Below are 13,441 nucleotides of genomic sequence, written 5' to 3'. Positions count from 1 at the left end.
ACAGCTAGCAAAAACAGCAAAAAATACACAAAAATAAAAACAGAGACTTTTTGGAGTTCTGGTGAACATAGAATGGAGAAGTTCTGCATGATATGCAGGCACCACCCAAAAGTGGACAGCTGCAGCACTGCAGCCCCTTTCTGGGATGTCCCTGAAGGACAGTGGTGAGGGGAAATCCTCCCAGTGGGCAGAACTTCGAGCAGTGCACCTGTTTGTTCACTTTGCTTGGAAGGAGAACTGTCCAGAGGTGCATTTGAATACTGATTCCTGGGCTGTTGCTAATGGTTTGGCTGGATGGTCAGGGACTTGGAAGGAACATGACTGGAAGGTTGGTGACAAAGAAGTCTGGGGAAGGGGTATGTGGATAGACCTTTCTGAGTGGGCAAACAACATGAAGATATTTGTGTCCCATGTGAATGCTCACCAGAGGGTGACTTCAGCAGAAGAATATTTTAATAACCAAGTGGATAAAAATACCCATTTGGTGGATACCAATCAGCCTCTTTCCCCAGTAACTCCTGTCATTGCCCAATGGGCTCATGAACAAAGTGGTCATGGTGGTAGGGATGGAGGTTATGCATGGGCTCAGCAACATGGACTTCCACTCACCAAGGCTGACCTGGCCACAGCCACTGCTGAATGTTCAATCTGCCAGCAGCAGAGACCCACACTCAGTCCCCGATATGGCACCATTCCTCGGGGTGATCAGCCTGCTACCTAGTGGCAAGTTGATTACATTGGACCACTTCCATGATGGAAGGGGCAGTGATATGTTCTTACTGGAATAGACACATACTCTGGATATGGGTTTGCCTTCCCTGCACAACATGCTTCTGCAAAAACTGCCATCCATGGACTTTCAGAATGCCTTATTCACCATCATGATACTCCACACAGCATTGCTTCAAGCCAAGGAACCCACTTCACAGAAAATGAAGTGAGGGAATGGGCACATGCTCATGGAATTCTGTGGTCTTGCCATGTTCCCTATCATCCAGAGGCAGCTGGGTTGATAGAATGGTACAATGGCCTGTTGAAGACTCAATTACAGCACCAACTAGGTGGCAATACCTTGCAAGGTTGGGGCAGTGTTCTCCAGGAGGCTGTGTATGCTCTGAATCACTGTCCACTCTATGGTGTTCTTTCTCCCATAGCCAGAATTCATGGGTCCAGGAATCAAGTGGTGGAAACAGGAGTAGCACCACTCACTATCACTCCTAGTGATCCACTAAGTAAATTTTTGCTTCCTGTCCCTGCAAGCTTAAGCTCTGCTGGTCTAAGCACTAAGAGAGCTCTGAGACACAAGGCAATAAGTCCAGGGACTGAGAAAATTCACTAAACACCACAACTACCCAAGAAAAGGGAGGCATCCTCTTATAGCCATTGCCCCAGTGGGCTGGGAACACTCCTACCTAGTGTCAGTGCCACAGCCCAGAGCTGTCCCCCCCCAAAAAAAAAACCAGTGTGATTGGAAGTGTTTCCAACAACACATGCACACACCACAATATTGGATATGGACAATAGCCTTTCCTGCACCCTCAGCTAATTGTCCCAGAGCTGTGAAGGCAGAGCTGTGTGAAAAGGAGGAAATTAACATGTCCCATTCAGCCATCAATTCAGCAGGGTGGGAATGCCCCTACACAGCCCTGCAGCCCAGAACCTACCTTGGGGGCTGTTGCTCACCTGTGATGTAACACAGTCATCCCTCAGCAGAGGATGTTGGAGTGCACAGCTGGGAATAAGGACCCACTCACAAGTCCCAGGGACCACATGCCAATACCAAGGACTTGTGGGTCAGTAGCAGAGACAAACTGTGGCAAGTCTGAACTGAAGGATTAGACTATTGCAACAGCTTTAAAACTCAAGGAACACCTGGGAGATTTGATTATTAAAGCTGCTCCCCTACCTAACTGCTCAGACACATGCACCAAACGCAGGACTGGCAACACCAATTGGTGCACCAATTGGACCCCACAAGACTCACACCCCTACTCACCACAAAGACAAAGTGGGGGAGAACTGGCTTGAGGGGAATAGGTGGCTCACAGATGCCACTTGCTGGTCAGTCAAAGTGTACTAAACACAGCTGTAGATCTGACAAATGAGAGATAAGGGCTGGAATTGGTCTACATATCCTAAAAGAACCCTGTCAAGTTCAGCAAATGCCAAGATGCCAAAAGCAACAGAAAATTTTAAAGCATATGAAAGAAACAGATGATATGAATAACACAAACCCAAACACCCAAATCAAAACATCAGAGGAGACACAGCACTTGGAGCAATTAATCAAAGAACTAAAGATAAACAATGAGAGCATGGCACAGGATATAAAGGACATGAAGAAGACCCTAAAAGAGGATAAAGAAGAAATTGCAAGAGTAAATTAAAAGAAATAGATGATCTTAAGCTTGATCAAATTAAAAAGATTCTGGATACTCATAGTACAAGACTAGAGGAAGCTGAACAGTGAATCAGTAACCTGGAGGATGACAGAACAGAAAATGAAAGAACGAAAGAAAGAATGGAGAAAGAATCAAAAAAAATAGAACTGGACCTCAGGTATATGATAGATAAAATAAAACATCCAAATATAAGACTCATTAGTGCCACAGAAGGGGAAGAGAAGGGTAAAGCTCTAGGAAGAGTATTCAAAGAAATTCCTGGGGAAAACATCCCAAATCTTATAAAAACCATAAATACACAAATAATAAATGCCCAGCAAACTCCAAATAAAATAAACCCAGTCCAAGACATTTTCTGATCACACTGTCAAGTACAAAAGAGAAGGAGCAAGTTCTGAAAGCAGCAAAAGAAAAGCAATTCACCACATACAAAGGAAAAAGCATAAGAGTAAGTAGTGACTACTCAGCAGCCACCATGGAGGTGAGAAGGCAGTGGCATGACATATTTAAAATTCTGAAAGAGAAATATTGCCAACCAAGAATTCTTTATCCAGAAAAGCTCTCCTTCAAATTTGAGAGGGAGCTTAAGTTTTTCACAGACAAACAAATGCTGAGAGAATTTGCTAACAGTAGACCTGCCGCACTTGAGATACTAAAGGGAGACCTACCAACAGAGAATCAAAGAAATGAGAGAGAGATATGGAGAAAGGTTTTGTACTAAAGAGATTCAGCATGGGTACATTAAAGGACATTAAGAAAGAGAGGGAAAAAGTACATCTGACAAACATAAACCAAGGGATAAGTTGGCTGATTCAAGAAATGCCTTCACAGTAATAATGTTGAATGTAAATGGATTAAACTCCCCAGTTAAAAGCTATAGATTGGAAGAAAGGATAAAAAAAAATGAAGCATCAATGTGTTGCATGCAACAGACTCATACACACAGGGACACAAAGAAATTGAAAGTGAAAAGATGGAAAAAATATTTCATGCAAGCTACAACCAAAAGAAAGCAGGAGTAGCAATATTAATCTCAGATAAAATAGACTTTAAATTCAAGGATGTTATGAGAGACAAAGAAGGCCACTACATATTAATTAAAGGGGCAATTCAACAAGAAGAAATAATAATCATAAATGTTTATGTACCCAATCAAGATGCCACAAAATACATGAGAGAAACACTGGCAAAACTAAAGGAAGCAATTGATGTTTCCACAATAATTGTGGGGGACTTCAACACATCATTCTCTCTACAGATAGATCAGTGAGACAGAAGACCAATAGGGAAACTGAAAACCTAAACAATCTGATAAATGGATTGGATTTACCAGACATATACAGAACATTACATCCCAAATCACCAGGATAAACATTCTTCTCTAGTGCTCATAGAACTTTCTCCAGAATAGATCATATGGTGGGATATAAAACAAGCCTCAATAAATTAAAAAATCAAAATTATTCAACGCACATTCTCTGACCATAAAGGAATACAATTAGAAGTCAAGAACCATCAGAGACTTAGAAAATTCAGAAATACCTGGAGGTTAAACACACACTCCTAAACAATCAGTGGGTTAAAAAAGAAATAGCAAGAAAAATCGCTAAATATATACAGACAAATGAAAATGAGAACACAACATACCAAAACCCATGAAATACAGCAAAAGTGGTACTGAGGGGGAAATTTATAGCACTAAGGACATACATTAAAAAGGAAGAAATAGCCAAAATCAAAGAACTAATGGATCAACTGAAGAAGCTAGAAGATGAATAGCAAACCAATCCTAAACCAAGTAGGAGAAAAGAAATAATAAGGATTAAAGCAAAAATAAATGACATAGAGAACAAAAAAACAATAGAGAGAATAAATAACACCAAAAGTTCATTCTTTGAGAAGATCAACAAGATTGACAAGCCTCTAGCTAGACTGAGAAAATCAAAAAGAGAAAAGACCCATATAAACAAAATAATGAATGAGAAAGGTGACATTACTGTGGATCCTGAAGAAATTTAAAATAAAAATTTTGGGGAGACTATGAACAACTATATGCCAACAAACTTGATAATGTAGAGGAAATGGACAAATTCCTGGAAACATGTGAAAAACCTAGACTGACCAAAGAAGAAATAGAAGACTTCAACTAACCAATCACAAGCAAAAAGATCCAATCATTGATCAAAAAGCTTCCCATAGATAAATGCCGAGGGCCAGATGGCTTCACAGGGGAATTCTACCAAACTTTCCAAAAAGAACTGACACCAATCTTACTTAAACACTTTCAAAACATTGAGGAAAATGGAACACTACCTAACTCATTTTATGAAGCTAACATCAATCTAATACCAAAACCAGGCAAAGACGCTACAAGAAAGGAAAACTACAGGCCTATCTACCTAATGAATATAGACGCAAAAATTCTCAACAAAATACTTGCAAATTGAATCCAAAGACACATTAAAAAATTCATACACCATGACCAAGTTGGGTCCATACCAGGCATGCAAGAATGGTTCAACATAAGAAAATCAATGAATGTATTACAATACATTAACAATCAAAAGAGAAAAATCAAATGATCAACTCAGTGGATGCTGAAAAAGCATTTGACAAAATCCAACATTCCTTTTTGAGAAAAACACTTTGAAAGGTAAGAATTGAAGGAAACTTCCTCAATATGATAAAGAGCATATGTGAAAAACCCACAGCCATCATAGTACTCAATGGAGAGATGGAAAGCCTTCCCTCTAAGATCAGGAACAAGACAAGAATGCCCACTGCCACCACTGTTATTCAACATTGTGCTGGAAGGGCTAGCCAGGGTAATCTGGCAAGACAAAGAAATAAAAGGCATCCAAATTGGAAAGAAAGAAGTAAAACTCTCATAGTTTGCAGATAATATGATCTTATATCTGGAAAACCCTGAGAAATTGAAGATGCAGCTCCTACAGCTAATAAACAAATTTAGCAAAGTAGCAGGATACAAGATTAATATACATAAGTCAGTAATGTTTCCATATGCTAGAAATAAACAAATTGAAGAGACACTCAAGGAAAGGATACTATTTTCAATAGCAACTAAAAAATCAAGTCTTGGGAATAAACTTAACCAAGGATGCAAAAGACCTACACAAAGAAAACTACATAACTCTACTAAAAGAAATAGAATGGGACCTTAAAAGATGGAAAAATATTCCATGTTCATGGATAGGAAGGCTAAATGTCATTAACATGTCAATTCTACCCAAACTCATCTACAGATTCAATGCAATCCCAATCAAAATTCCAACAACCTACTTTGCAGACTTGGAAAAGCTAGTTATCAAATTTATTTGGAAAGGGAAGATGCCTCAAATTGCTAAAAACTCTCTAAAAGAGAAAAATGTAGTGGGAGGACTTACAACTCCTGACTTTGAAGCTTATTATAAAGCCACACTAGTAAAAACAGCATGGTACTGGCACAAAGACATATTGATCAATGGAATTGAATTGAGAATTCAGAGAAAGACACCCAGATCTATGACTGACTGATCTTTGACAAGGCCCCCAATGTCACTGAACTGGGATATAACAGTCTTTTCAACAAATGGGGCTGGGAGAGTTGGATATCCATATCCAAAAGAATGAAAAAGGACCCCTACCTCACAGCCTACACAAAAATTAACTCAAAGTGTATCAAAGATCTCAACATAAAAGACAGTACCATAAAACTCCTACAAGATAATGTAAGGAAACATCTTCAAGACCTTGTATTAGGTGGCCATTTCCTAGACTTACACCCAAAGCACAAGCAACAAAAGAAAAAATAGATAAATGGGAGCTCCTCAAGCTCAGAAGTTTCTGTACCTTGAAGAAGTTTGTCAAAAAGGCAAAGAGGCAGCCAACTCAATGAGAAAAATTTTTGGAAACCATGTATCTGACAAAAGAGTGGTATCTTGCATATATAAAGAAAACCTACAACTCAATGACAAGAGTACAGACAGTCCAATTATAAAATGGGCAAAAGATATGAAAAGATAATTCTCTGAATAGGAAATACAAATGGCCAAGAAACACATGAAAAAATGTTCAGTTTCACTAGCTATTAGAGATATGCAAATTAAGACCACAATGAGATACCATCTCACACCAATTAGAATGGCTGCCATTAAACAAACAGGAAACTACAAATGATGGAGAGGATGTGGAGATATTGGAACACTTATTCATTGTTGGTGGGACTGTACATGGTTCAGCCACTCTGGAAGTCAGTCTGGCAGTCCCTTAGAAAACTAGATATAGAGTTACCCTTCAATCCAGCGATTGCACTTCTTGGTATATACCCAGAAGATCTGAAAGCAGTGACATGAAAAGATATCTGCACACCAATGTTCACAGCAGCACTATTTACAGTTTCCAAGAGATGGAAACAACCCAAATGTCCTTCAACAGATGAGTGGATAAATATAAGTTGTTATATACACACGATGGAATACTACACGGCAGTAAGAAGGAACGATCTCCTGAAACATATGACAACATGGATGAACCTTGAAGACATAATGCTGGGTGAAATAAGCCAGGTACAAAAAGAGAAATATTATATGCTACCACTAATGTGAACATTGAAAAATGTAAAACAAATGGTTTATATTATAGAATGTAGGGGAACTAGTGATAGAGAACAATTAAGGAAGGGGGAATGATAACCCAATAAAAACAGATAAGCTATTGTGGGTAAATTTAACATTCTAGGAATCCCCAGGAATGACTATGGTCTGTTAATTTCTGATGGGTATGGTAGGAACAAGTTCACAGAAATGTTGCTATCTTAGGTTATTTTCTTGGAGTAGAGTAGGAACATGTTGGAAGTAAAGTAGGTATCTCAGGTTAGTTGTCTTTTTCTTACTAGCTTGTTATGGTTTGTTTGAAATGTTTTTTTATTGTGTGTTTTTAAATTTTTTTGATATAGTTGATTTAAAAAAAGAGTAAATTAAAAAACTGAAAAATATATGCAGAGCCCTCTTGAGGAGCTGGTGGAGAATGCAGGGGTGTTGGGCTTCCCCACCTCAATGGTTGCTGATAAGCTCACAGATATAGGGGGCTGGTGGTTTGATGGATTGAGCCCTCTACCACAGGACTTGCCCTTGGGAAGACTGTTGCTGCAAAGGTGAGGCTAGCCTCCCAGTAATTGTATGTAAGAGCCTCCTCCCAAATGCCTCTTTTGTTGCTCAGATGTGGCCCTCTCTCTCTAGCTAAGCCAACATGAAAGGTGAAATCACTGCTCTCCCTCCTACATGGGATCTGACACCCAGGGGAGTGAATCTCCCTGGCAATGTGGAATATGACTCCCAGGGAGGAATCTGGACCTGGCATCATGGGATGGAAACAACTTCTTGACCAAAAGGGGGATGTGAAAGGAAATGAAATAAGCTTCAGTGGTAGAGAGATTCCAAAGGGAGCTGAGAGGTCACTCTGGTGGGCACTCTTATGCACATATAGACAACCCTTTTTAGATTCTAATGAATTGGAGTAGCTAGCAGTAAGTACCTGAAACCATCAAACTACAACCCAGAACCCATGAATCTTGAAGATGATTGCATAAAAATGTAGCTTATGAGGGGTGACAATGTGACTGGGAAAGGCATATGAACCATACTTCCCTTTGTCTAGTTTATGGATGGAAGAGCAGAAAAATGGGGGAAGGAAAAAAAAAGGCACCCAGTCTTGTTACTTTAATTGTTCTTTTTCACTTTAATTTTTATTCTTATTATTTTTGTGTATGGGCTAACATAAATGTCAAAAATTTATTTCGGTGATGAATGCACAACTATATAATGGTACTGTGAACAATTGAATGTATGCTTTGTTTTGTATGACTGCATGGTATGTGAATGTATCTCAATAAAATGAATAAAAAGGATATAGCCAAAAATAATAATAATTTATAGTCCATATATAATTGTTCTTACCTCCTTCAAGTTCCATTTCCTTCTAACTACCTACTGTGCAAATTCAGTCTCATTTCCCACTCTTATTCCCCTTTGAGAATTCAAAACTACCTGTATCAATATTGATTTTGCCCAAGTATATCCCATTGTATGAATAACACATTTTATTTATACATTCATCAGTTGGTGGCTTTTTCCTCACTTTTTGGCTACTATGCATAGTGCTGCTATCAACAATGATGCAAAACTTTTTCCAGGGAATGTGTCTTCATTTCTCAAGGAGTAGAATTGCTGGGTGATATGATAACCCATTGTTTAAATCTTGAGGGACCTCTCTGAGCAACAAAGAGGCGTTTGGGAGGAGACTCTTCAAAGGTAATAAGAGGGCAAAATGAGACTGAATTTACACAGTAGGTAGTTAGAAAGGAATGGACCTCTGATGATGAATTTATGATTTTCTATACACAAGATCATGTCATCTCTAGGTGATCATATCACCTAGAGTTTTGATATGAATTTCACTGAAACTTTAGATCAATTTGAGGAGTATTGGGTGCTTACCTTATTAAGCCTTTTAACCCACAATAATGGCTGGTTGTCATTACATTTATTTAGGTATTCTTTAATTTCTTTCAATAATATTTTGTTAGCATACTATTTTCAGAACACAAGTTTTGCAATAGTTTCTTAAATTTAATTCTGAATATTTTAATTTTTTGTTCCAACTGTAAATGCATTTTTTTCTTAGTGGTATATTTGGGTTGTTCATTGCAAGAATATAGAAGTAAAATTGAGTTTCTTATATTAATCATGTACCACTCAAACATTCTGAACTCATTTATTAGTACTAATTATTTTTCAGTGGATTTTTTATGATTTTCTATACAAAAGATCATGTCATCTCTAAAACGATACAGTTTACTTCTTTCTATCCAATTTGGATTTTTAAAATCCAAATGATAATGGTCAACATCCCTTTCTTGTTTCTCATTTCAGGGAGAAAGCCTTTCTCTTTCACCATTAAATATAGTTTAGCAGTTGATTTTTCATCAATGATCCTCTCAGGTTAATATCCTGTCTCTTCCTACTGCTGAGTGTCTTTGCTTTAATTAGGTGTTAGATATTGTCAAACGTTTTACATATATATGTATAGAGATTCTAATGGTTAATTTGATGAGTCAACTTGGCTGTGTGATGGTTCCTAGTTGTTTTGTGAAATACCATCCTACTTGTTACAGTGGAGGTATTTCATTGATGAGATTTGTATCTACAATCAGGTGGAGTTAAGTAAAGGAGATTATCCTCCATGAGGTGGAGAGACCTCATCCAATCACTTGGAGGTGTTAACAGCAAAAACTGAGGATTCCGGAGGCGGGGCAAGATGGCAGACTGGTGAGCTGTATGTTTTAGTTACTCCTCCAGGAAAGTAGGTAAAAAGCCAGGAACTGCGTGGACTGGACACCACAGAGCAATCTGTCTTTGGGCATACTTCATACAACACTCATGAAAACGTGGAACTGCTGAGATCAGCGAAATCTGTAAGTTTTTGCGGCCAGGGGACCCGCGCCCCTCCCTGCCAGGCTCAGTCCCGGGGGAGGAGGGGCTGTCAGCTCCGGGAAGGAGAAGGGAGAATTGCAGTGGCTGCTCTTATCGGAAACTCATTCTACTGATTCAAACTCCAACCATAGATAGACTGAGACCAGACACCAGAGACTCTGAGAGCAGCCAGCCCAGCAGAGAGGAGACAGGCATAGAAAAAAAAACAACACGAAAAACTCCAAAATAAAAGCAGAGGATTTTTGGAGTTCTGGTGAACACAGAAAGGGGAAGGGCGGAGATCAGGCCTTGAGGCGCATATGCAAATCCTGAAGCAAGGCTGATCTCTCTGCCCTGTGCACCTTTCCTTAATGGCCCTGGTTGCTTTGTCTATTAGCATTTCAATAACCCATTAGATCTCTGAGGAGGGCCTTTTTTTTTTTTTTTTTTTTTTTTAAATCCTTTTTGCTTTTTCTAAAACAATTACTCTAAGAAGCTCAATACAGAAAGCTTCAAAGAATTGAAATTTGGGCACGTCAAGTCAAGAGCAGAACTAAGAGAGCTCTGAGACAAAAGGCAATAATCCAGTGGCTGAGAAAATTCACTAAACAACACAACTTCCCAAGAAAAGGGGGGTGTCCGCTCACAGCCACCATCCTGGTGGACAGGAAACACTCCTGCCCATCGCCAGCCCCATAGCCCAGAGCTGCCCCAGACAACCCAGTGTGACGGAAGTGCTTCAAATAACAGGCACACACCACAAAACTGGGCGTGGACATTAGCCTTCCCTGCAACCTCAGCTGAATGTCCCAGAGCTGGGAAGGGGGAGCAGTGTGAATTAACAGAGCCCCATTCAGCCATCATTTGAGCAGACTGGGAGCCTCCCAACACAGCCCAGCAGCCCAGAACTGCCCTGGGGGGACGGCACTCACCTGTGACATAGCACAGTCATCCCTCAACAGAGGACCCGGGGTGCACAGCCTGGAAGAGGGGCCCACTTGCAAGTCTCAGGAGCCATACGCCAATACCAAAGACTTCTGGGTCAGTGGCAGAGACAAACTGTGGCAGGACTGAACTGAAGGATTAGACTATTGCAGTAGCTTTAAAACTCTAGGATCATCAGGGAGATTTGATTGTTAGGGCCACCCCCCCTCCCCGACTGCCCAGAAACACGCCCCACATACAGGGCAGGCAACACCAACTACACACGCAACCTTGGTACACCAATTGGGCCCCACAAGACTCACTCCCCCACTCACCAAAAAGGCTAAGCAGGGGAGATCTGGTTTGTGGAGAACAGGTGGCTCGTGGACGCCACCTGCTGGTTAGTTAGAGAAAGTGTACTCCACGAAGCTGTAGATCTGATAAATTAGAGATAAGGACTTCAACTGGTCTACAAACCCTAAAAGAACCCTATCAAGTTCAGCAAATGCCACGAGGCCAAAAACAACAGAAAATTATAAAGCATATGAAAAAACCAGACGATATGGATAACCCAAGCCCAAGCACCCAAATCAAAAGACCAGAAGAGACACACCTAGAGCAGCTACTCAAAGAACTAAAGATGAACAATGAGACCATAGTACGGGATATGAAGGAAATCAAGAAGACCCTAGAAGAGCATAAAGAAGACATTGCAAGACTAAATAAAAAAATGGATGATCTTATGGAAATTAAAGAAACTGTTGACCAAATTAAAAATATTCTGGACACTCATAGTACAAGACTAGAGGAAGTTGAACAACGAATCAGTGACCTGGAAGATGACAGAATGGAAAATGAAAGCATAAAAGAAAGAATGGGGAAAAAAATTGAAAAACTCGAAATGGACCTCAGGGATATGATAGATAATATGAAACGTCCGAATATAAGACTCATTGGTGTCCCAGAAGGGGAAGAAAAGGGTAAAGGTCTAGGAAGAGTATTCAAAGAAATTGTTGGGGAAAACTTCCCAAATCTTCTAAACAACATAAATACACAAATCATAAATGCTCAGCGAACTCCAAATAGAATAAATCCAAAAAAACCCACTCCGAGACATATACTGATCACACTGTGAAACATAGAAGAGAAGGAGCAAGTTCTGAAAGCAGCAAGAGAAAAGCAATTCACCACATACAAAGGAAACAGCATAAGACTAAGTAGTGACTACTCAGCAGCCACCATGGAGGCGAGAAGGCAGTGGCACGATATATTTAAAATTCTGAGTGAGAGGAATTTCCAGCCAAGAATACTTTATCCAGCAAAGCTCTCCTTCAAATTTGAGGGAGAGCTTAAATTTTTCACAGACAAACAAATGCTGAGAGAATTTGCTAACAAGAGACCTGCCCTACTGGAGATACTAAAGGGAGCCCTACAGACAGAGAAACAAAGACAGGACAGAGAGACTTGGAGAAAGGTTCAGTACTAAAGAGATTCGGTATGGGTACAATAAAGGATATTAATAGAGAGAGGAAAAAATATGGCAAACATAATCCAAAGGATAAGATGGCCGATTCAAGAAATGCCTTCACGGTTTTAACGTTGAATGTAAATGGATTAAACTCCCCAATTAAAAGATATAGATTCGCAGAATGGATCAAAAAAAATGAACCATCAATATGTTGCATACAAGAGACTCATCTTAGACACAGGGACACAAAGAAACTGAAAGTGAAAGGATGGAAAAAAATATTTCATGCAAGCTACAGCCAAAAGAAAGCAGGTGTAGCAATATTAATCTCAGATAAAATAGACTTCAAATGCAGGGATGTTTTGAGAGACAAAGAAGGCCACTACATACTAATAAAAGGGGCAATTCAGCAAGAAGAAATAACAATCGTAAATGTCTATGCACCCAATCAAGGTGCCACAAAATACATGAGAGAAACATTGGCAAAACTAAAGGAAGCAATTGATGTTTCCACAATAATTGTGGGAGACTTCAACACATCACTCTCTCCTATAGATAGATCAACCAGACAGAAGACCAATAAGGAAATTGAAAACCTAAACAATCTGATAAATGAATTAGATTTAACAGACATCTACAGGACATTACATCCCAAATCACCAGGACACACATACTTTTCTAGTGCTCACGGAACTTTCTCCAGAATAGATCATATGCTGGGACATAAAACAAGCCTCAATAAATTTAATAAGATTGAAATTATTCAAAGCACATTCTCTGACCACAATGGAATACAATTAGAAGTCAATAACCATCAGAGACTTAGAAAATTCACAAATACCTGGAGGTTAAACAACACACTCCTAAACAATCAGTGGGTTAAAGAAGAAATAGCAAGAGAAATTGCTAAATATATAGAGACGAATGAAAATGAGAACACAACATACCAAAACCTATGGGACGTAGCAAAAGCAGTGCTAAGGAGGAAATTTATAGCACTAAACGCATATATTAAAAAGGAAGAAAGAGCCAAAATCAAAGAACTAATGGATCAACTGAAGAAGCTAGAAAATGAACAACAAACCAATCCTAAACCAAGTACAAGAAAAGAAATAACAAGGATTAAAGCAGAAATAATTGACATAGAGAACAAAAAAACAATAGAGAGGATAAATATC

This window comes from Choloepus didactylus, assembly GCF_015220235.1.
Source record: "Choloepus didactylus isolate mChoDid1 chromosome 11 unlocalized genomic scaffold, mChoDid1.pri SUPER_11_unloc2, whole genome shotgun sequence".
Taxonomy (NCBI): Eukaryota; Metazoa; Chordata; class Mammalia; order Pilosa; family Megalonychidae; genus Choloepus; species Choloepus didactylus.
This window is presented reverse-complemented; position numbering follows the sequence as displayed.